At 42.4% G+C, this 22,831-nt stretch overlaps 1 protein-coding gene across 1 annotated transcript in view; it reads right to left on the reverse strand.

Annotated features, from left to right (window-relative positions):
- LOC106612315 (catenin alpha-1) overlaps nt 1–22,831 on the reverse strand; it is a 244,829-nt gene that overhangs the window by 217,352 nt on the left and 4,646 nt on the right. The window contains exons 2-4 of the mRNA XM_045724259.1: nt 22,044–22,161; nt 21,676–21,776; nt 19,426–19,621 (exon numbers count right to left, since the gene is read on the reverse strand). The gene's annotated coding sequence lies outside the window, so the exon portion shown is untranslated. The remainder of the gene's footprint in view (nt 1–19,425; nt 19,622–21,675; nt 21,777–22,043; nt 22,162–22,831) is intronic.

Below are 22,831 nucleotides of genomic sequence, written 5' to 3' on the forward strand. Positions count from 1 at the left end.
CAGGTAGTCAAGTTGAGAACAAGTTCTCATTTGCAACTGCGACCTGGCCAAGATAAAGCAAAGCAGTTCGACACATAACAGAGTTACACATGGAGTAAAACAAACATACAGTAGAAAAATAAGTCTATATACACACACAATGTGAGAAAATGAAGTGAGATAGGTAAAGGTAAAGGCAATAAATAGGCCATGGTGGCAAAGTAAATACAATATAGCAATTAACCTGTTGGGGCTAGGGGGCCGTATTTGCACGACCGGATAAAAAACGTACCCGATTTAATCTGGTTACTACTCCTGCCCAGTAACTAGAATATGCATAGAAAACACCCTAAAGTTTCTAAAACTGTTTGAATGGTGTCTGTGAGTATAACAGAACTCATATGGCAGTCAAAACCCTAAGACAAATCCTAACAGGAAGTGGAAATCTGATGTGTGGAATCACTTTCAAGCCTTTGCCATTTAGCACTTCCTAAGGCTTCCACTAGATGTCAACAGTCTTTACAAAGTGGTTTGAGTCTTCTATGGTAGAAACTGACCCAAAGAGAGGCTTGGGAAGTTGGTCACAGGGGGAGAGCCATTACTACTATGACGCGGACGCCCATGGGAACCCTTTTGTTCCGAAACGTTTAGTAAGACAATGCAATCGTCCGCCTTGAATATTATTGAAGCTCTGGTTGAAAAAGGACCTAAAGATTTATGTTATACAACGTTTGACATGTTTGAACGAACGTAAATATATTTTTTTGCACATTCGTGACGACAAGTCCAGCGCGCCTCGTACATTATGAGTAGCCTTCGGAACGCGCTAACAAGAAGGAACTATTGGGACATAAATTATTAACTTTTTCGAACAAAACTACATTTGTTGTGGACCTGGGAAGTGCCTTCTGATGAAGATAATCAAAGGTAAGGGAATATTTACAATAGTATATTTGATTTTAGATGGTTCCAAGATGGCGCTAACATGTATCGCCTAGCCTATTTTTCTGAGCATACCACGTCGTTTATTGCAAAGTGTGATTTCCCAGTAAAGTTATTTTTAAATCTGGCAATGCGGTTGCATTCACGAGATGTTAATCTATAATTCTTTGAATGACAATATTACATTTTAACAATGTTTTTGAATAGTAATTTTGTAAATTGTAGCGCTGATTCACCCGAAGCATTTGAGGGAAAATATTTTCTGAACGTCACACGCCGATGTAAAATGCTGTTTTTATATATAAATATGAACTTTATCGAACAGAAAATGCATGTATTGTGTAGCGTGATGTCCTAGGAGTGTCATCTGATGAAGATTGTCAAAGGTTAGTGCTGCATTTAGCTGTGTTTTGGGTATTTGTGATGCATGCTAGTTGCTTTGAAAATGGCAGCGTAAGTTATTTTGGCAGGGTACTCTCCTAACATAATCTAATGTTTTGCTTTTGCTGTAAAGCCTTTTTGAAAATCGGACAACGTGGTTCGATTCAGGAAAGGTGTATCTATAAAATGGTGTAAAATAGTCATATGTTTGAGAAATTGAAGTTATAGCATTTGAGGTATTTGTATTTCGCTCGACGCGATTCCACTGGCTGTTGACAAGCGTCCCACGTTCCCAGACAGGTTAAAACACTGGAATGGTAGATTTGACAGTAGATGAGTGTGCAAAGTAGAAATACTGGCGTGCAAAGGAGCAAAATAAATAAATACAGTAGGGGAAGAGGTAATTGCATGGGCTATTTATAGATGGGCTGTGTACAGGTGCAGTGATCTGTGAGCTGCTCTGACAGCTGGTGCTTAAAGCTAGTGAGGGAGATATGTTTACAGTTTCAGAGATTTTTGTAGTTTGTTCCAGTCATTGGCAGCAGAGAACTGAGATAGAATAATACTGTGGGTAACAGCACTTAGGTCAGAACAAGCAATGAAACCCAACAGTATTTTTTTATTTTTTTTATTTGCGTCTTGTTTAACATAAATGGCTTTATTATTCTTATGCCCAAGGACAACATGGTTACTAATCTGCACGTCTTATTTCCAGGATGATGGAACTGCACAACGCTATCCTGCAAGACTTGGCCAAGACCAACAACAGAGTGGAAGGCAGGCATCACATTTGTTTTCTGTATCTTGGCGTTACCCCACCCCACCAAGTTGAGGCATTGCATCGACAGCAGAAGAGGTGAAGTGAGAATGGAACAGCAACTTGCTGGTATCCACTGCCATGGCAACAGAAGGATCTAAAGTCACTGGTTGCGAATGCTCTAATATCCAACCAATAACAATTAGCGCCTAGTCAACTTGGACACTTCAAATTAGTCCATAAACACGAGACCAGAACACTAGGCACATTCTTGGACGGTTTGTTATGACACCGCATTGTCATGTAGCCTACACTGGCATTTTAAGTAATTTGAAATAAAAGTTAGTGTCAGGTTGGTGTAAAAACCATAAAAGTATTTGTATAAACTAGATAGAGGCCTAGACATAGTATAACTGAAATATCACATTTACATAAGTGTTCAGACCCTTTGCTCAAGCACCTTTGGCAGCAATTACAGCCGAGTCTTCTTGGGTATGATGCTACAAGCTCAGCACACCTGTATTTGGGGAGTTCCTCCCATTCTTCTCTGCAGATCCTCTCATGCGCTGTCAGGTTGGATGGAGAGCGTCGCTGCACAGCTATTTTCAGGTCTCTCCAGAGATGTTCAAATCGGGTTCAAGTCCGGGCTCTGGCTGGGCCACTGAAGGACATTCAGAGACATGTCCCGAAGCCACTCCTGCGTTGTCTTGGCTGTGTGCTTAGGGTCGTTGTCCTGTTGGAAGGTGAACTTTCGTCCAAGTCTGATATCCTGAGCAGGTTTTCATCAAGGATCTCGCTATACATTTCTCTCTTCATCTTTCACTCGATCCTGACTAGTGTCCCAGTCCCTGCCGCTGACAAACATCCCCGCCGCATGATGCTACCAAATCCATGCTTCACTGTAGGGATGGTGCCTGGTTTCCTCCAGACGTGATGCTTGTCATTCAGGCCAAAGAGCTCAATCTTGGTTTCATCAGACTAGAGAACCTTGTTTCTCATGGTCCGAGAGTCTTTAGGTACCTTTTGGAAAACTCCAAGCGTGCTGTCATACGTCGTTCAATGAGTGCCTCTGTCTGGCCACTCTAACATAAAGGCCTGATTGGTGGAGTGCTGCAGAGATGGGAGAACCTTCCAGAAGGACAACCATCTCCACAGAGGAACTCTGAAGCTCTGTCAGAGTGACCATCGGGTTCTTGGTCACGTCCCTGACCAAGGCCCTTCTCCCCCGATTGCTCAGTTTGGCCGAGTGACCAGCTCTAGGAAGAGTCTTGGTGGTTCCAAACTTCTTCCATTTAAGAATGATGGAGGCCACTGTTCTTGGGGACCATCAATGATGCGAAATGTTTTTCTACCCTTCCCCATCTGTGCCTCGACACAATCCTGTCAAGGAGCTCCACGGACAATTCCTTCGACCTCATGGGTTGGTTTGTGCTGTCAACTGTGGGACCTTATATAGACAGGTGTGTGCCTTTCCAAATCAAGAGAATTTAGCACTGGTGGAATCCAATCAAGTTGTAGAAACATCAAGGATGATCAATGGAAACAGGACGCACCTGAGAACCATGTCAAAGGATCTGAAAACTTATGTAAATATAGTTTTTTATTCTTAATACATTTGCAAAACAAATCCGCTTTGTCATTATGGGGTATTGATGACAATTTTATTTATTTTTAATCCATTTTAGAGTAAGGCTGTAACGTAACAAAATGTGGAAAAAGGGGTCTGAACTTTGCGAATGCACTGTATATAACCATATGAATGAATTTATACCATATACTGCCCATATGAACATTTTAGGCCATAAATTGATAAAGTTAAGTAGGCTACATACTAAATATTCTGCCCATATGAATGAATACAATATTTGTAGCCATACTGAAATGAAAATCTGTAAACACATTTAATAAAGACACTCATTAACACAATAGTAAAACACTGTGCTTAACAGCTTTCCCGGGAAACTCGACATATTGTAGGTTCACATGGACAAAAGAGTAGAGGAGGAAGGTGTTTGTGTCTGCAGCAAGTGTTAGCAGTCAAATATTACACATTATGGCAGTGCTTCAATGTTTCTTTATAGATTTCAGGGCTCCCTGGAAAACAGTGGTAATTGTTGAGAGGAGTAATGACAAAATAAAAAATGTTACTTATTGTCAGTTCCACAAAACATACAAACCTTACTTTGTAGGAACTAGCCCCAGACTGTCTGTCTCCTCAGTTTCCCTCAGGACCAGTCCATAACACTAACTCTTATAAATTAATAATTTGTCTGCGAGATCAAAAGATACCAAAATGTTAGTGGTGAGGAAATGATTCATATATACACACACACGATTGTGTAAAATGTTAACCGCAATAACGACAGCTAAATTTTTTTTTCAAAAATGCTTGGGTCAGACCCAGTCTTCAGTGAAATGTTCCCACAATTACATTTTTTCAGAGCAAAAATGTTTCCCCCTCTCGTTGCCCTCGTCTAGGCCTAACAGTACACCGCTTTACTGTCTAGAAAATGTTCTAGTCACAAAAATGGGTTTTGAAAAATGTGACTCCAGCAGCCCTGGACGCTGTTCTAAGTAGTCTGTGTCCGTCCCAAATGGCACCTCGTAACCAATATAGTGACCAGAGTTCAGGTCAAAAGCAGTGCACTACTCCATAAGGGCTCTGGGTCAAAAGTAGTACACTACATAGGGAATGTGGTGACATTTGGAACAGAGCCTGTGACCACACGCAATCAGTCCCCACTCTCAATCCTGTGGTTCCCCCCCTATTGGATCAGATCAATAAGGCTATTTTGAGGAGATAGTGATTCGACAGACAGGACAGACAGAATTAAGTCCAATGTATGTCTTTGCGTGATATTCCAAATGCTGTATCGCAGAATCCTTTTCATTTTTTTTGTTTTATGAGCGTTTGTGTCCGCTTGTTCTCTTTGTCTCTTTATGGTCTCATCTCGTTCACTCCTTCTGTGCTGTGTGCACCGTCCCATTTACGCCAGATATCTGTATATAATGGAGATGCTCATGTCTCCACCCTAACAACGGGAGTCGCTGTCCCAAAAGGCAGGACAAGCTTAGGTTCAAAATAAGCACATAGAAACGCATACTGGTCCGATTTTGGAATGAGAGTGAAACCTCACTTCACCCCTTTCTCCTAAGACCCTCCTCCCCTACCACTCACAACCAACAAAAGATGTGGGATCACTTCATCCTCAGAAAAAAACGGGTTTCAACTCGATATTTGCATTTGAGGTTTGGTCCAACATCATGGGTCGTAAAGACACCAACACATTGAGACATAGTGTAATAGAAAAGTTAAACAGGGTGGTTGGAAAGGTTGTGTTGTTTCACCTCAGATTCCAGGCAGAGCAGACTACTAAAACGGATGTACCAATTAATTTTTCTGGAAAATTAAATGCTCAGTTTGTCCCGTGAGAATTACGGTACCACGTATTGTTAGGAGCATTTTAGTCAAATAAAGATTGCTATAATAGCCTTTAAGTCTGTTTTATAAAAATGTGCAATAAGTATAAAAACAGTAAGGAATTGGAATCTCGTTCTCATTCTTGATTTCAACATGTGAACAAAGTGGACAGGCTAGCATGCTGTTCAAACAGTTGGAGACGGACCCGAGGTAGTGTTCCTAATCCAACCGTTTTGCCTTGTTAGCTGTATTCAGAGCTTGTCAAATTATACCTTGATCCAAGTTGGCTGAACTTGAGAAGTCTAAATATTAGCTGGCTACTCACTAGCACGTGGGCTTGTGTTTGAGAGATTGTTGATGAGACCTGTGTTCATCTTCTACAATGCCTGCTACATTAGTAAAATGTGCATTATGCATGGTTCTGGTTAAATTGGGAACAAAAATGTCATTTTTATACAGACAGACCTAAAAAACGATTGCAAAAAAATATTTTTGTTTAATACAAAAAATAAAAAATGTAAACTATTTTGCTAATGTAATTAGTGGGTCTTATGATTATGGAAGGCATATAATCAGCCTAGGTATAATTTACTGAGCTCTGAATTCATTACACTTTCTGACTGTTTTAAATGCAGTGTATTTGACTTTTAATTGTAGAAAGCTTATTTATATATTGTAATCCCATCCCAAATTGATATTATTTTTTTTTTCCCACATGTGTTTTTGGCCACAGAGGAAGCAAAGAAGAAAGTAGGAGAGAGACGTCCATTTGTATTCCAGCTGAGAAGGTATGAATGAAGAGAACAAAACAGGGGGGGTGTGATCATTGTGAGACGAGAGCTGAGATGTTGCGAATGACTGAAGAACATTCATGCAAACAAGATGGAATCCCCCACACCAAACTCTTCTAAAGCCAACAAACCGAGAAGTATTTTTTTTTTTTTTAAGTAGTTAACACACGTTGCAAAAACATATTTAAAATGCATGACAAAGCCCACCCCCTCCCTCCATCCTTTCCCCAATCCAACAATTACATATGCCTTTATTTCATCCCATTTTAAAAACAGCTGGAAAGCCACAGCTGGGTATAAAATGCTTTTTATATGCATGGCTAAGAGAAGGGAAGAGTGGCAGGGAGGGGGAGGGCTAAGGCCCAGTCAAATGGCAGCATTATCAGTCTGTCCACGCTCGGCAGAAGAGCGTAGCATAGTACTAACTGTCAGGCCAGCCCTGCCACAAGCAGAGCTGCTGAATTCCTGTTCAATGACAGGGTACATCTCAAATGGCACCCTATTCCCTATACAGTGCACTACTGTTGACCAGTGTCCAGGGAATAGGGTGCAATTTGGGACATCAATAGAATAGCAGAGGAAGGCTGACATTCCCAGGCACTGACAACACTGCTGGCACTAGTGTCTACCAAGCAGACACCTCAAGAGCACAACAACTTACCCATGACCCCCTTAACTATATCAATAACTCACACAGTGAGTGACGGAGTTTGTTTGTCAGAGACATTGGCTGTAGAACTTAGGTACCAGCAACTTAGGGCTATCCCCGACTAAAAAAACAAATCTTGGTCAAACGAAAGTAGTCTGGTTTTTCGGCCAATTTTCTTCAGCGTGTATTTTTCCCATATATAAAGACACCAGGTGTTTTAATCAAATCAACTACATGCAGAGTCTTGTCTGATGCTTTAACCTCTTGACGATCGCCTAGGATAGGGGGCGCTACAGCGATTTTTGAAAAAAATTTGTGCCCATTTTAAACGGCCTCCTCCTCAAACTCAGAAGCTAGGATATGCATATAATTAATACTTGTGGATAGAAAACACCCTAAAGTTTCTAAAACTGTTTGAATGGTGTCTGTGAGTATAACAGAACTCATATGGCAGTCAAAACCCCGAGACAGATCGTAACAGGATGTGGAATTCTGAATTGCGGACTCAACTTCATCACTTTGCCTATAAATCACATCGTGAGCAATGGTTCATTGAGCACTTCCTATTGCTTCCACTAGATGTCCCCAGTCTTTACAAAGTGGTTTGAGCCTTCTACTGTGAAAACTGACAATGAGAGTCTGTGGAACGTGGTCACATGAGGAGGGCCATCACCATTATGACGCCGGCGCCCCTGGCTACCCTCCCCTTTCGAAACGTTTTGAAAGACAATGCAATCGTCCCCCTTGAATGTTATTGGAGCTCTGGTTGAAAAAGGCCCTAAAGATTTATGTTATACAACGTTTGAACGAACCTAAATAAAATAAAAAAAATGCATTTTATTGAAAGAGGAGTCCCGCGCACGACGGAAGTTTTGGAGCAGCCTTCAGAACGCGCTAACAAGAACAAGCTATTGGGACGTAAAGGATTAACTTTTCCAAACGAAAATACATTTGTTGTGGACCTGGGATTCCTGGAAGTGCTTTCTGATGAAGATAATCAAAGGTAAGGGATTATTGACAATAGTATACAAGAGTAGATTTGATATGCGATTGTTCCAAGATGGCGCTGACCTGTAACAGTAGCCTATTTTTCTAAGTATCGCATCCCCTTTTATCGCAAAGTGTGATTACCCAGTAAAGTTATTTTTAAATCTGGCATTACAGGTGCTTTCAAGAGATATTCATCTATAAATCTTAGAATGACAATATTACATTTTAAAAATGTTTTCGAATAGTAATTTAGTAAATTGTAGGGCTGTTTCACAGGATGCATTTGAGGGAAAATAGTCAACGTCACGCGCCGATGTAAAATGCTGTTTTTATATATAAATATGAACTTTATCGAACAAAATAATGCATGTATTGTGTAACATGATGTCCTAGGAGTGTCATCTGATGAAGATTGTCAAAGGTTAGTGCTGCATTCAGCTGTTTTTTGGTTATTTGTGATGCATGTGGTTGGTCGGAAAATGGCGTTGTGGCTACTTTTACGATATACTCCTCTAACATAATCTAATGTTTTGCTTTTGCTGTAAAGCCTTTTTGAAATCGGACAACGTGGTTCGAGTCAGGAGAGGTGTATCTATAAAACGATATAACAGTCCTATATTTGAAAAAATATATTAAATTTTGTTATGCTAATGGCGATAGTATTTTTCGCTGGATGCCCGTCCCTGCCCAGAGGTTAAACACACTGTCTGATGCTTTAAACACACTGTTTAATTAAATAATTGAAACAAAATGGCTGACGATGGAGCCAGAAGTCAAGTTAAAATCAGAAAAAACTAAAATGCCCTTTCATCTCTTCTCCACCTGTCTGCAAAGAACTTGAAACATTGTATCAACTATCTACTGGGTCCAGCCTGAGGCTCATGCTAGTAAACTTAACTATTCTGGGCCCTCATATTCCTGTGCCAGTGAGCTCCGGACTGACAGCTGTATTTGCACAAGGGAGTAGTAACTAGGTATGTATTATGTTTCCGGCTGGGATATTCAGAGAATATCATTTTCCCCCTTTCACGCCGAGGATCGGTAGTTATCAAAAGGGAGAGAGCTGGAAATAATTTCTAATACATTGAGGACCTATTGCCATTCTCAACTGATGTAAAAAATAAATAAATCATAACCACATGCAACACATTAAAAAGTCCCAATGAAAATTTTGCTCACTTTTCTATTGTTCAAGTTATTACATAAAACTAAAATCCCAAAAATGCCATAGTTGCAGGGTGTGACGTAAAATGGAGGACTTGGCAAGCCAGCCTATTCTCTATAATGTAAACGCCAAGAGAAATAACTTCAAATGTATAACTTCAAACTAAACCAAATAGTTTTCACTCATGACTACTGGTTTGAATTTTCATCCAACTTATAAGATCTTGTTACAAATCAGCTGGCAAGGTTGCTAGCCAACTAACCTGCTAACGTTAGCCCTACCAGCCTGTGAAAATTAGGTTAGCACTGTGTGAGTCAGCTAGCTGCTATCAACACCTAGCTTACAGTTACATTCAAAGTAATCAACGTTTTGGAAATACATAACGCCATCTAACCAGTTATCAAAATGATGTTACTGGTATATGCTGTTATTTTAGCCTGCTAGATAGCCAACCACCACAGTTAGACTTTACTTTAAAAAGTATGTAGACAACTTCAAATTAGTGGAGTCAGCCATTTTAGCCACACCCGTTGCTGAGAAGTGTGTAAAATAGAGCACAGCCATGCAATCTCCATAGACAAACATTGCCCTTACTGAAGAGCTGAGTGAGTTTCAATGTGGCACCATCATAGGATGCCACACCTTTCCAATAAATGTTTGCCCTGCTAGAGCAGCCCCGGTCAACTAAGTGCTGTTCTTGTGAAGTGGAAGCGTCTAGGAGCAACAACGGCTCAGCCGCAAAGTGGTAGGACACACAAACTGACAGAACAGGGTCGCGAGTGCTGAAGCCATAAAAATTGTCTGTCCACGGCTACAACACTCACTAACGAGTTCCAAACTGCCTCTGGAAGCAACGTCGCACAAGAACTGTTCGTCGGTAACGTCATAATATCGGTTTCCTTGGCCGAGCAGCCGCACACACAAGCCTAAGATCCCCATGCACTAAGCCAAGGGTCAGCTGGAGTGGTGTAAAGCATACCGGCATTGGTCTCTGGAGCAGTGGAAACACGTTCTCTGAAATTATGAATCACGCTTCACAATCTGGCAGTCCAGGCGGATGGATCTGGGTTTGGCAGAAGCTAAGATGACGTTATCTGCCCGAATCCATAGTGCCAACTGTAAAGTCTAGTAGAGCAGGAATAATGGTCAGGGGCTGTTTTTCATGGTTCGGGCCCCTTAGCGCCAGTGAAGGGAAATCTAAATGCTACAGCATACAATGACATTCTAGACGATTCTGTGCTTCCAACTGTGTCGACAGCTTGAGGAAGGCTCTTTCCTGTTTCAGCATGACAATGCCCCAGTGCACAAAGCGAGGTCCATACAGAAATGGTTTGTCGAGATCGGTGTGGAAGAACTTAACTGGCATGCACAGAGCCCTGACCTCAACCCCATCTAAAACCTTAAGGATGAATTGGAACGACAACTATGAGCCAGGCCTAAATCGCCCAACTAAATCGCCCAACAGTCGTCCGACCTCACTAATGCTCGTGGCTGAATGGAATCAAGTCCCCGCAGCAATGTTACAACATCTAGTGGAAAGACTTCCCAGAAAAGTGGAGTCTGTGATAGCAGCTAAGGAGGGGGAACCAACTCCATATTAATGCACTTCAACAAGTGATAGCACTATCAGTAAGGCTTAGACTAGGAGACACTAGCCATAGCTACGGCAGCAGAGAGACGCCATAGTTACGGCAGCAGAGAGATACACTAGCTGGAGCAAAAGCATGGTGAGCAGATGGACTTGAGGGGTGGGGGGGGTAGTAGTGGGAGTCCGGATTGGAAAAGAGAAGCGCTGCTGTCAGAAGACATTAGGATTTCATTTGATGGTGATTTGACGGCAGCTTTGACACTGTCGTCGTGGCAGGCATAAAATAAAATATGAAACAGAATCTGAGTCAGTTAGGTCCCACCAGGCAGGTGGAGAATACAGCCATTTAAATACTTATGAGATCATTGATGACATATACAGTGAAGGAAAAAAGTATTTGATCCACTGCCGATTTTGTACGTTTGCCCACTGACAAAGAAATGATCAGTCTATCATTTTAGTGGTCGGTTTATTTGAACAGTGAGAGACAGAATAACAAAAATATCCAGTAAAACGCATGTTAAACGCATTATAAATTCATTTGCATTTTAATGAGGGAAATAAGTATTTGACCCCCTCTCAATCAGAAAGATTTCTGGCTCCCAGGTGTCTTTTATACAGGTAACGAGCTGAGGTTAGGAGCACACTCTTAAAGGGGGTGCTCCTAATCTCAGTTTGTTACCTGTATAAAAAGACACCTGTCCACAGAAGCAATCAATCAGATTCCAAACTCTCCACCATGGCCAAGACCAAAGAGCTCTCCAAGGATGTCAGGGACAAGATTGTAGACCTACACAAGGCTGGAATGGGCTACAAGACCATAGCCAAGCAGCTTGGTGAGAAGGTGACAACAGTTGGTGCGATTATTCGCAAATGGAAGAAACACAAAAGAACTGTCAATATCCCTCGGCCTGGGGCTCCGTGCAAGATCTCACCTCGTGGGGTTGCAATGATCATGAGAACGGTGAGGAATCAGCCCAGAACTACACGGGAGGATCTTGTCAATGATCTCAAGGCAGCTGGGTCCATTGTCACAAAGAAAACAATTGGTAACACACTACGCCATGAAGGACTGAAATCCTGCAGCGCCCGCAAGGTCCCCCTGCTCAAGAATACATATACATGCCCGTCTGAAGTTTGCCAATGAACATCTGAATGATTCAGAGGACAACTGGGTGAAAGTGTTGTGGTCAGATGAGACCAAAATGGAGCTCTTTAGCAGCAACTCAACTCGCCGTGTTTGGAGGAGGAATGCTGCCTATGACCCCAAGAACACCATCTCCACCGTCAAACATGGAGGTGGAAACATTATGCTTTGGGGGTGTTTTTCTGCTAAGCGGACAGGACAACTTCACCGCATCAAAGGGACGATGGACGGGGCCATGCACCGTCAAATCTTGGGTGAGAACCTCCTTCCCTCAGCCAGGGCATTGAAAATGGGTATTCCAGCATGACAATGACCCAAAACACACGGCCAAGGCAACAAAGGAGTGGCTCAAGAAGAAGCACATTAAGGTCCTGGAGTGGCCTAGCCAGTCTCCAGACGTTAATCCCATAGAAAATCTGTGGAGGGAGCTGAAGGTTCGAGTTGCCAAACGTCAGCCTCGAAACCTTAATGACTTGGAGAAGATCTGCAAAGAGTGGGACAAAATCCCTCCTGAGATGTGTGCAAACCTGGTGGCCAACTACAAGAAACGTCTGACCTCTGACTGCCAACAAGGGTTTTGCCACCAAGTACTAAGTCATGTTTTGCAAAAGGGTCATATACTTATTTCCCTCATTAAAATGGATATCATTTTATAACATTTTTGACATGCGTTTTTCTTGATTTTTTTGTTGTTATTCTGTCTCTCACTTTTCAAATAAACCTACCATTAAAATTATAGACTGATCATTTCTTTGCAAGTGGGCAAATGTACAAAATCAGCAGGGGATCATACTTTTTTCCCCCCACTATATACAAACACACAAAATAAACACTAACTTTATATAATACATAGATTTTTATTTATGTAGTCTCAAATAATGAAACATGTTCAATTTGGTTAAAATAATGCATAAACAGTTGGAGAAGTGCAATATGCACCATGTAAAATAGCTAATGTTTAAGTTATTCGCTCAGAACATGAGCAAGGAACATATGAACGCTGGTGGTTCCTTTTAACATGAGTCTTCAATATTCCCAGTTAAGAAGTTTTAGGTTGTAGTTATTATAGGAATTAGGGGACTATTTCTCTCTATACCATTTGTATTTCATATACCTTTGACTATTGGATGTTCTTATAGGCACTTTAGTATTGCCAGCCTAATCTCGGGAGTTGATAGGCTTGAAGTCATAAACTGTGCTGTGCTTCAAGTATTGCGAAAAGCTGCTGGCAAACACAGTAAAGTCCTGTTTGAATGAATGCTTACGAGCCTGCTGCTCCCTACCATGGCTCAGTCAGACTGCTCTATCAAATCAGACTTAATTATAATACAATAAACAGAAATATCGCTTTTTTATGAGAAAAATGGCATAAAAATTTATTTTAAACAGTGGTTGACATGCTTCGAAGTACGGTAATGGAATATTTAGAATTCTTTTGTCACGAATTGCGCCATGCTCGTCACCCTTATTTAGCCTTTAGGATAGTGTCTAGAACGCACGAACAAAACGCCGCTGTTTGGATATAACGATGGATTATTTTGGACCAAACCAACATTTGTTATTGAAGTAGAAGTCCTGGGAGTGCATTCTGACGAAGACAAAGGTAAGAACATTTTTCTTATAGTAAATCGGACTTTGATGAGTGCTAAACCTGCTGGGTGTCTAAATAGCTAGCCCTGTGATGCCGGGCTATCTACTGAGAATATTGCAAAATGTGCTTTCACCGAAAAGCTATTTTAAAATCGGACATATCGAGTGCATAGAGGAGTTCTGTATCTATAATTCTTAAAATAATTGTTATGCTTTTTGTGAACGTTTATCATGAGTAATTTAGTAAATTCACCGGCAGTGTTCGGTGGGAATGCTAGTCACATGCTAGTCACATGCTAATGTAAAAAGCTGGTTTTTGATATAAATATGAACTTGATTGAACAAAACATGCATGTATTGTATAACATAATGTCCTAGGGTTGTCATCTGATGAAGATCAAAGGTTAGTGCTACATTTAGCTGTGGTTTGGGTTTATGTGACATTATATGCCTGCTTGAAAAATGGGTGTCTGATTATTTCTGGCTGGGTACTCTGCTGACATAATCTAATGTTTTGCTTTCGTTGTAAAGCCTTTTTGAAATCGGACAGTGTGGTTAGATTAACGAGAGTCTTATCTTTAAAATGGTGTAAAATAGTCATATTTTTGAAAAATTGAAGTAATAGCATATCTAAGGATTTGAATAACGCGCCACAGGATTCACCTAGCCCATAGAGGTTAATATGGTAAAATCCGGAAACTATCATTTCGAAAACAAAACGATTATTCTTTCAGTGCAATACGGAACCGTTCCGTATTTTATCGAACGGGTGGCATCGATAAGTCTAAATATTGCTGTTACATTGCACAACCTTCAATGTTATGTCATAATTATGTAAAATTCTGGCAAATGAATTACGGTCTGTTAGAAAGAAATGGTCTTCACACAGTTCGCAATGAGCCAGGCAGCCCAAATTCCTGCATATACCCTGACTCTGCTTGCATAGAACGCAAGAGAAGGGACAATTTCCCTAGTTAATATTGCCTGCTAACATGAATTTATTTTAACTAAATATGCAGGTTTGAAAGAAATCGATACACAAGTATATATTTTAAGAAAGGCATTGATGTTTATGGTACATTGGTGCAACGACAGTGCTTTTTTTCCGCGAATGTGCTCGTTTGTCGAAGTAGGCTGTGATTCAATGATAAAATATCAGGCACCGCATTGATTATTTGCAACACAGGACAAGCTAGTTAAACTAGTAATATCGTCAACCATGTGTAGTTAACTAGTGATTATGTTAAGATAGTTTTTTTTAGAAGATAAGTTTAATGCTAGCTAGCACCTTGGCTCCTTGCTGCACTCCCATAACAGGTAGTCAGCCTGCCACACAGTCTCCTCGTGGAATGCAATGTAATCAGCATCCAAAAATGCTGATTACAGATTGTTATGAAAACTTGAAATCGGCCCCAATTCATCTAGAATTAAATCGGCTTCCTATTTTGCAACAAAGCCTCCTTCACTCATGCTGCCAAACATACCCTCGTAAACTGATTATCCTACCGATCCTTGACTTCAGCGATGTCATTTTACAAAATAACCTCCAACACTACTCAGCAAACTGGATGTAGTCTATCATAGTGCCATCCATTTTATCACCAAAGCCCCATATACTACCCACCACTGCGACCTTTATGCTCTCGTTGGCTGGCCCTGGCTTCATATCCGTCGCCAAACCCACTGGCTCCAGGTCATCTATAAGTCTTTGCTAGGTATAGCTCCGCCTTATCTCAGCTCACTGGTCACCATAGCAACACCCACCCGTAGCACACGCTCCAGCAGGTATATTTCACTGATCATCCCCAAAGCCAACACTTCCTTTGGCCGCCTTTCCTTCCAGTTCTCTGCTGCCAATGACTGGATTGAATTGCAAAAATAACTGAATCCTTATATCTCCCTCTAGCTTTAAGCATCAGCTGTCAGAGCAGCTTACCGATCACTGTACACAGCCCATCTGTAAATAGCACACCCAACTACCTCATTCCCATATTACTTACTCTCTTGCTCTTTTGCACCCCAGTATCTCTACTTGCACATATATCACTCCAGTATTAATGCTAAATAGTAATTGTCACCTCTATGGCCTATTTATTGCCAACCTCCCTACATTTGCACACACTGTACATAGATCTTTATTTTATTTTCTATTGTGTTATTGACTGTACAGTTGTTTATGTGTAACTCGGTTGTTTTGTGTCGCACTGCTTTTGCTTTATCTTGGCCAGGTCGCAGTTGTAAATGAGAACTTGAAAAAATAAATTATAATAATAATAATAATGTCTACCTCTAATTAATATACCTACATTTCCATTCTGCAATGTGAATTGTCTGCATGCAAATTGTGAAATTCCAAACGACGCGCTATCGTGGTGAAATATAGCGATGCATAACGTCAACAGCTGTCTGCCTCTCCATCTAGCTAACTATGGCTGTATCTATAATTGTGTTTACACTTCATTTAAACACTGTCACAATATTATTTTAGATTAAAACAATTAAAGTTTCCTTACCATTCATTGCAGGTGTTGAAAACCAGTACTTTCTGGTGGATGTCATTTTCATGGACAAATGCAACTACACAACGTTTTCCCCAAGCTGTACTAGCCTCCCTCCACAGCAACCATCTGAACCTGAATGATGTCCGGGCAGTGGTCACAGATAATGTCTGACTGCCTGAAGGCATACAAGGTTCTGAAAGGAGTGATGCCCAACAGTGTCCATGTAACCCGTCTCTACCATGTCATCAATCTGGTGGGTGAAATATAGCAACACTGTCTTCTTTAAGAAGCCTGACAGAAAGAGAAGATTGGTGAGCATTCTCATTATGAAAGCATTTGTGCAGGCCAAGGCTCCTCCTGAAGCAGTGAGCTCCGGATGGAAATAGCTGGTTTGAGGCAATGAAGTACCATGCGGAGCATGTTCATCCGTACAGAGAGTTTTTGTTTCGCAGGAAAGTCATCATCCCAGGCAGTCACAAACATCCTCAGCCAGCTGGAAACCGAGGAGAAGGTGCAGGCCCTCACTGTAAAGCTCAACTTCATCTCGGAGGGCTGCTCCAAATTGATGACAGCTCTGTCAATCCTGGAAGGAACCCACCATCCCACAGCGGTGTCTGCATACAATGTCATGGAGAATCTGGTCTCTTACCTAGTGAATGGAACGGCAAAAACATGTGGGTATGGAGCCAAGACAGATGAGTTATTGAGAAAGATGGGGGGGGGGGGGAATTGAAGAGAGGTGCTTAACCATCTCCATGATGCATTCCACTTGGCCTTCAAAGTGGTCAAAGTACTGGGACACACATCCAGCCAGAGACGTCGACAGACTGGCTAGGGTGTTGGATCCTAGGCAGGCTCCAGCCATGGAAAAGCAGATTGAAGCCCCCCCACCACACACACACACACACACACACACACACACACACACACACACACACACACACACACAACTGAAAGCCATCAGTGTTCAGTGAAGAATGGATTGCCTATCAGCTCTGTGTCCAGGGAGCCCTCACCAGCTTTGGAGCTTGCTGATTACTGGAGGGGCCTGAGTGGGAGAATCCCAAGAGTTGCAGAAGAAGTGGCAGTGCCCTAACATCTACTTCCTAGTCAGCTCAGTCGACTGCGAGAGAGGGAGTTTCAGCAAATACAAGAATCTACTCACAGACAAGCGAGAGGCACACTTGTTTTAATTTAATTTGTAACCCGAATCTCTTAAACCAAAATATGAGATGAGAATTTCACCTGCGCCCCTTTAAGGGCTGGAGGTTACCATGGCAACGCAACTGCGATTCACGATTATGTCGGAGATTGAGTCAGACTAGTAGCCGTGTTACCTTCTGTTCCCTAGCAGTTGAAACTCAAGATAATGAAGAACCTAGTTTGTAAACAGACCAATGTAAATAGACCAAGAAACACATGGACACAGTCTCACTTCAGTGGACTGTCCTTTCAAGTCAGACCAAGTTGCGCCTGTGTATAGCGCTTCAAAAAATAAATACATCTTTCACTTAACACCTTGACGTGTGCACAGCCCCAGGTCAGGCAGTGTTACAGCACGAGGTGGGATAGGCTATAGGATTCAGTTTTCACTGTGCGAATAATTTACCACCTATGAATAAAAACATTTTTCAATTTTTTTAAGGCAAAAATACTTTGAACACAGCTACTGCAGAACCCTGACCACCAGCCAACGTGGCTGGTGAAAAACATCTTAAACCGCCAATGCCAAAATCTACCCACATTTTGCTACCTCCTGCACAGCTTAGCCAATGTTTGCAACAATAATGAAAGAAAAATAACATTCAATTGCTAATTAGACTGCGTGTCTGTCTTGCTGCGTTCCACCTCTGGGCAGCCAAATACCACATATGCTGATGTCGTGGCGAGAATAAATTGCCACACGCAACTCAGCAGCTAAGAACATAAAATCACTAGAGTGCCTGTTTGTGTTGTGCTTATGTTGACACAGTAATGTATTTTGTGTAAAAACATGTAGCCATCTTCCCCTCCTGAAAAACATGAAATCAGGCCTATGCTTACGGACGCATGGAATGCAATAGTTAGAACAGTTGTGTACAACATCAGGTTTGTGGGCTACACCAGTGATCAAGGACGGCGGGCGGCCGAGAGGGCTCCCGGCACGGCGGGCGGCTGAGAGATCGGTGAGATCTCCCTCTCCTGCCTACACCACATTGTCTCATTAAATAGGCATCAATATCAACAGGCTTTTAAAACATTCATGGCAAAACAAGCCATTGAGAAATGAGGAGCTGAGCATCTTGACAGGGTTAAACCTCTCCATTAACCTGACTCCTCTCCACCCACCAACAGGGACAGAGAGGAAAATCACACCGCAGCTACTAGGAGTAATGAGATTTAACAACAGAGTTAAAAGATTGGGGTGACGATGCATAAGGCTGCATGCCTCTACGCAGCCCTTTATACTGAGCTAACAGGGATTTTTTTCAGCCATTAATCCTTGGGCGGTCTTTAAAACTGCAACAAAGGAAGAAAAAAAAAAACTTCTCAGCTGCATGGGAAAAAATGTGTAGAATTTAAAGAAATTAGCTTTAAAACTGCAAAAAAAAAACGTATCATCTCAGCTCCATGGAAGAAATAAGTAGAATTGCAAGCCTGCCACATAAGCCCCTTTTTTTTAATTCAGAAAAAACCTGACATTCCCTCTCCCCCCCAATACAGGGTAAGAGAATGAAAGACTGCAGGGCAAAACACAATGACAGGAAGGAAAGCAGTGGTTCAATCCATGGAAGCAGTTTGAATAAATTCAGAGGAGGATTCACAGGGCACCGATGAATAAATATGTTTCCTTGAACTCAGGAGGCAGAAATACAAGGCCAAATTACCCATTAGGTTAAATCATATGATATATTTCAGAGATGCTCAAAAACAACATGTTTTCAATTAATAGTGTGGTAGAGCCTAATAACAGACAGAAAAAGTGAAAAGAAACTTGGCACAAAAACATCCATCGGTTTGTGGTTGACCTATGCCAGTGGTTCCAAACCCTGGTCTCCTAAACAGTACACATCTTAACCATGGACAAGAACACCTGGTTCAACTCGTCAACTAATCATCAAGCCCTCAGTGAGTTGAATGAGATGTTTGTGTCAACGGCTACAACAACAACTGGACTGTTGAGGGGTACTGGAGGACCAGGGTTGGGGAAAACACTGGCCTATGCTTCTCGTGAAGCATATGGGCGGCAGTTAGCCTAGTGGTTAGAGCGTTGGACTATTAAGGTTGCAAGATCGAATCCGAGCTGACAAGGTAAAAAAAATAAAAAAATCTGTCGTTCTGCCCCTGAAAAAGGCAGTTAACCCACTGTTCCCTGGTAGGTCGTCATTGAAAATAAGAATTTGTTAACTGACTTGCCTAGTTAAATGAAAGTGTTTTGCGTAAGTCTATGTAAAAACTGTACCTGACTTGTAGCCGTCTATGTGTACGTCCATAAAAAGTGAAAAGGGGAAAACATGACAAAGCCAGTAGTAGCTTAACCATACCTTGCTTTCAGACATCCTCCACGGCAGCAGTGAGCTCGTCCTTGAGGAACTTGCTCTCTTTGGCGATCTTCTCTCCTTTATCCAGGAAGTTCAAGGTAGCAGTCTCCACTGAGGCAGCCAATACATGGGCCTTCTTAGAGCGACCCTTTTTCTTATTGGACGGGCCCTTGTTGCTGGAGTTCACCAGGGTCGTGACCTTTAGGAGCAGGACGAGAGGTCAAATGTCTCGAGGGCGAGATGCACAACACTGCTTCTGAAAGGTCACTGACACTACAGCTAAAGATATTTTTTTTTAAATATACTGCGCAAAAAAATAAAGGGAACACTTAAAAAACACAATGTAACTCCAAGTCAATCACACTTCTGTGAAATCAAACTGTCCACTTAGGAAGCAACACTGATTGACAATAAATTTGACATGCTGTTGTGAAAATGGAATAGACAACAGGTGGAAATTATAGGCAATTAGCAAGACACCCCCAATAAAGGAGTGGTTCAGCAGGTGATGACCACAGACCACTTCTCAGTTCCTATGCTTCCTGGCTGATGTTTTGGTCACTTTTGAATGCTGGCGGTGCTTTCACTCTAGTGGTAGCATGAGACGGAGTCTACAACCCACACAAGTGGCTCAGGTAGTGCAGCTCATCCAGGATGGCACATCAATGCGAGCTGTGGCAAGAAGGTTTGCTGTGTCTGTCAGCGTAGTCTCCAGAGCATGGAGGCGCTACCAGGAGACAGGCCAGTACATCAGGAGACGTGGAGGAGGCCGTAGGAGGGCAACAACCCAGCAGCAGGACCGCTACCTCTGCCTTTGTGCAAGGACGAGCAGGAGGAGCACTGCCAGAGCCCTGCAAAATGACCTCCAGCAGGCCACAAATGTGCATGTGTCTGCTCAAACGGTCAGAAACAGACTCCATGAGGGTGGTATGAGGGCCTGACGTCCACATGTGTGGGGTTGTGCTTACAGCCCAACACCGTGCAGGACGTTTGGCATTTGCCAGAGAACACCAAGATTGGCAAATTCGCCACTGGCACCCTGTGCTCTTCACAGATGAAAGCAGGTTCACACTGAGCACATGTGACAGACGTGACAGAGTCTGGAGACGCCGTGGAGAACGTTCTGCTGCCTGCAACATCCTCCAGCATGACCGGTTTGGCGGTTGGTCAGTCATGGTGTGGGGTGGCATTTCTTTGGGGGGCCGCACAGCCCTCCATGTGCTCGCCAGAGGTAGCCTGACTGCCATTAGGTACCGAGATGAGATCCTCAGACCCCTTGTGAGACCATATGCTGGTGCGGTTGGCCCTGGGTTCCTCCTAATGCAAGACAATGCTAGACCTCATGTGGCTGGAGTGTGTCAGCAGTTCCTGCAAGAGGAAGGCATTGATGCTATGGACTGGCCCGCCCGTTCCCCAGACCTGAATCCAATTGAGCACATCTGGGACATCATGTCTCGCTCCATCCACCAACGCCACGTTGCACCACTGTCCAGGAGTTGGCGGATGCTTTAGTCCAGGTCTGGGAGGAGATCCCTCAGGAGACCATCCGCCACCTCATCAGGAGCATGCCCAGGCGTTGTAGGGAGGTCATACAGGCACGTGGAGGCCACACACACTACTGAGCCTCATTTTGACTTGTTTTAAGGACATTACATCAAAGTTGGATCAGCCTGTAGTGTGGTTTTCCACTTTAATTTTTGAGTGTGACTCCAAATCCAGACCTCCATGGGTTGATAAATTGGATTTCCATTGATTATTTTTGTGTGATTTTGTTGTCAGCACATTCAACTATGTAAAGAAAAAAGTATTTAATAAGATTATTTCTTTCATTCAGATCTAGGATGTGTTGTTTTAAGTGTTCCCTTTATTTTTTTGAGCAGTGTATAAAAAAAAACATTTAAACTGTCAGTCATAGCTAGCCAACTGATTCCAGACTAAAAACAAAGTAGCTAGTGCTTGTTCAAGCCTTTAGGGCTAGATACCAATGAACCAATCATGAATGCATGACAACCAGTACTAAAATAAATAAATAAAATATAGGCTACCAGTACGCCTACACTCATTTCTAACTGACGTCATCCTATATCAAAATGCATTGCTCAGTCAAAACGTATGTACTCTATGAAAATGCATGAATGTATCAAAACGCATGCATTGTTAAAATGTTTGTGTTGGGGATGGTAACTGGCGAGGGCCCTAAAAGGGAGATAACATGCCTATTTTCAAGGGGGTTGTCAGGCTAAGAATCCTCACACCGAGTTGTCTGGTGATACCGTAGGGTTTGCTCACAGCTGTCACGCGTGATATTCAATGAAGCACTTCTGATATTCTATTTTGTAGGGCTGCGTTCTGTGCTGAGAGAGTGAGAGAGTGAGAGAGTGAGAGGAGAGAGAGAGTGAGAGAGTGAATCACACAAAGAGATCGGTTCGCACCTCTTTAATAGCTCAATGGGCTATACACTCTTCGTCTGCACACTTTCGTTAAACACCCAACACATACATATATATTTTTTTAAAACAGATCTACACGATTCATGTGGATTACCCATTTTCAGATTATAACAGTGAATATGGCCAAAGTTTGCATCCCTGATATATTGTTCAAATGTATGCATTTCCAACCTGTGTGACCAAAGGCTCCAGCAGCCTCTCCACAGCCAGAGTACGTATCTCCAAGCTCTTTGGGTCCCATTTGAAGTTGATGTTAGGCGTGTTTATGGTTGTCATGTTCACTCCGTATCTGAGAAGGAGAGGAGAGAGAGGGAGGGATGGTCACTGAGGAGAGGGAGGGATGATAAGATTACGACAACAACAAAAAACAGATGTCTGGGGCTTGGCTGGGTCATTCATCAAATGAGGGGGTTAAGCCACCCGCCATGGCAACACAGCACACTCACCCCTGGAGGTACAACACATTTCGACTGACCTCTGATCTGTGTGCAGCATAGAACATTATTGGGCCATCTAGCCTAGATAAGAGCTACTCCCACACATCATAAACACTATAAGGCCTTAAATTGCATTGAATCAACAACAAAAAAGCTGTGAAACCCATTGAAAAAAAAAATCTTATTTAACCGATACATGCTAAGCGAGAGCCCCCTGGCTAAGCGAGAGCCACGACACCATGGGAGCTGCCCCAAATAGCACCCTACTCCCTATGTAGTGCACTATTTTTGACCAAGGCCCACAGGAAGCTGGGTAAAAGTAGTGCACTATATAGGGAAATGGGTGCTATTTGTGGCAGCAACCATGGTGTCGCGACATTTGGGACAGACCCCCATTTTAAATATGAATGCTCGTTCTTCAGAGACATGTCTCCCTCCACTAGCGTTAGACAGACAGACATAAGTGGAGCAGAGTGCAGCGACTGGCCTTGTATTGATTAGCCTTCACGCACTGAGTGGCAG

Source organism: Salmo salar, chromosome ssa09 (genome assembly GCF_905237065.1).
Source record: "Salmo salar chromosome ssa09, Ssal_v3.1, whole genome shotgun sequence".
Taxonomy (NCBI): Eukaryota; Metazoa; Chordata; class Actinopteri; order Salmoniformes; family Salmonidae; genus Salmo; species Salmo salar.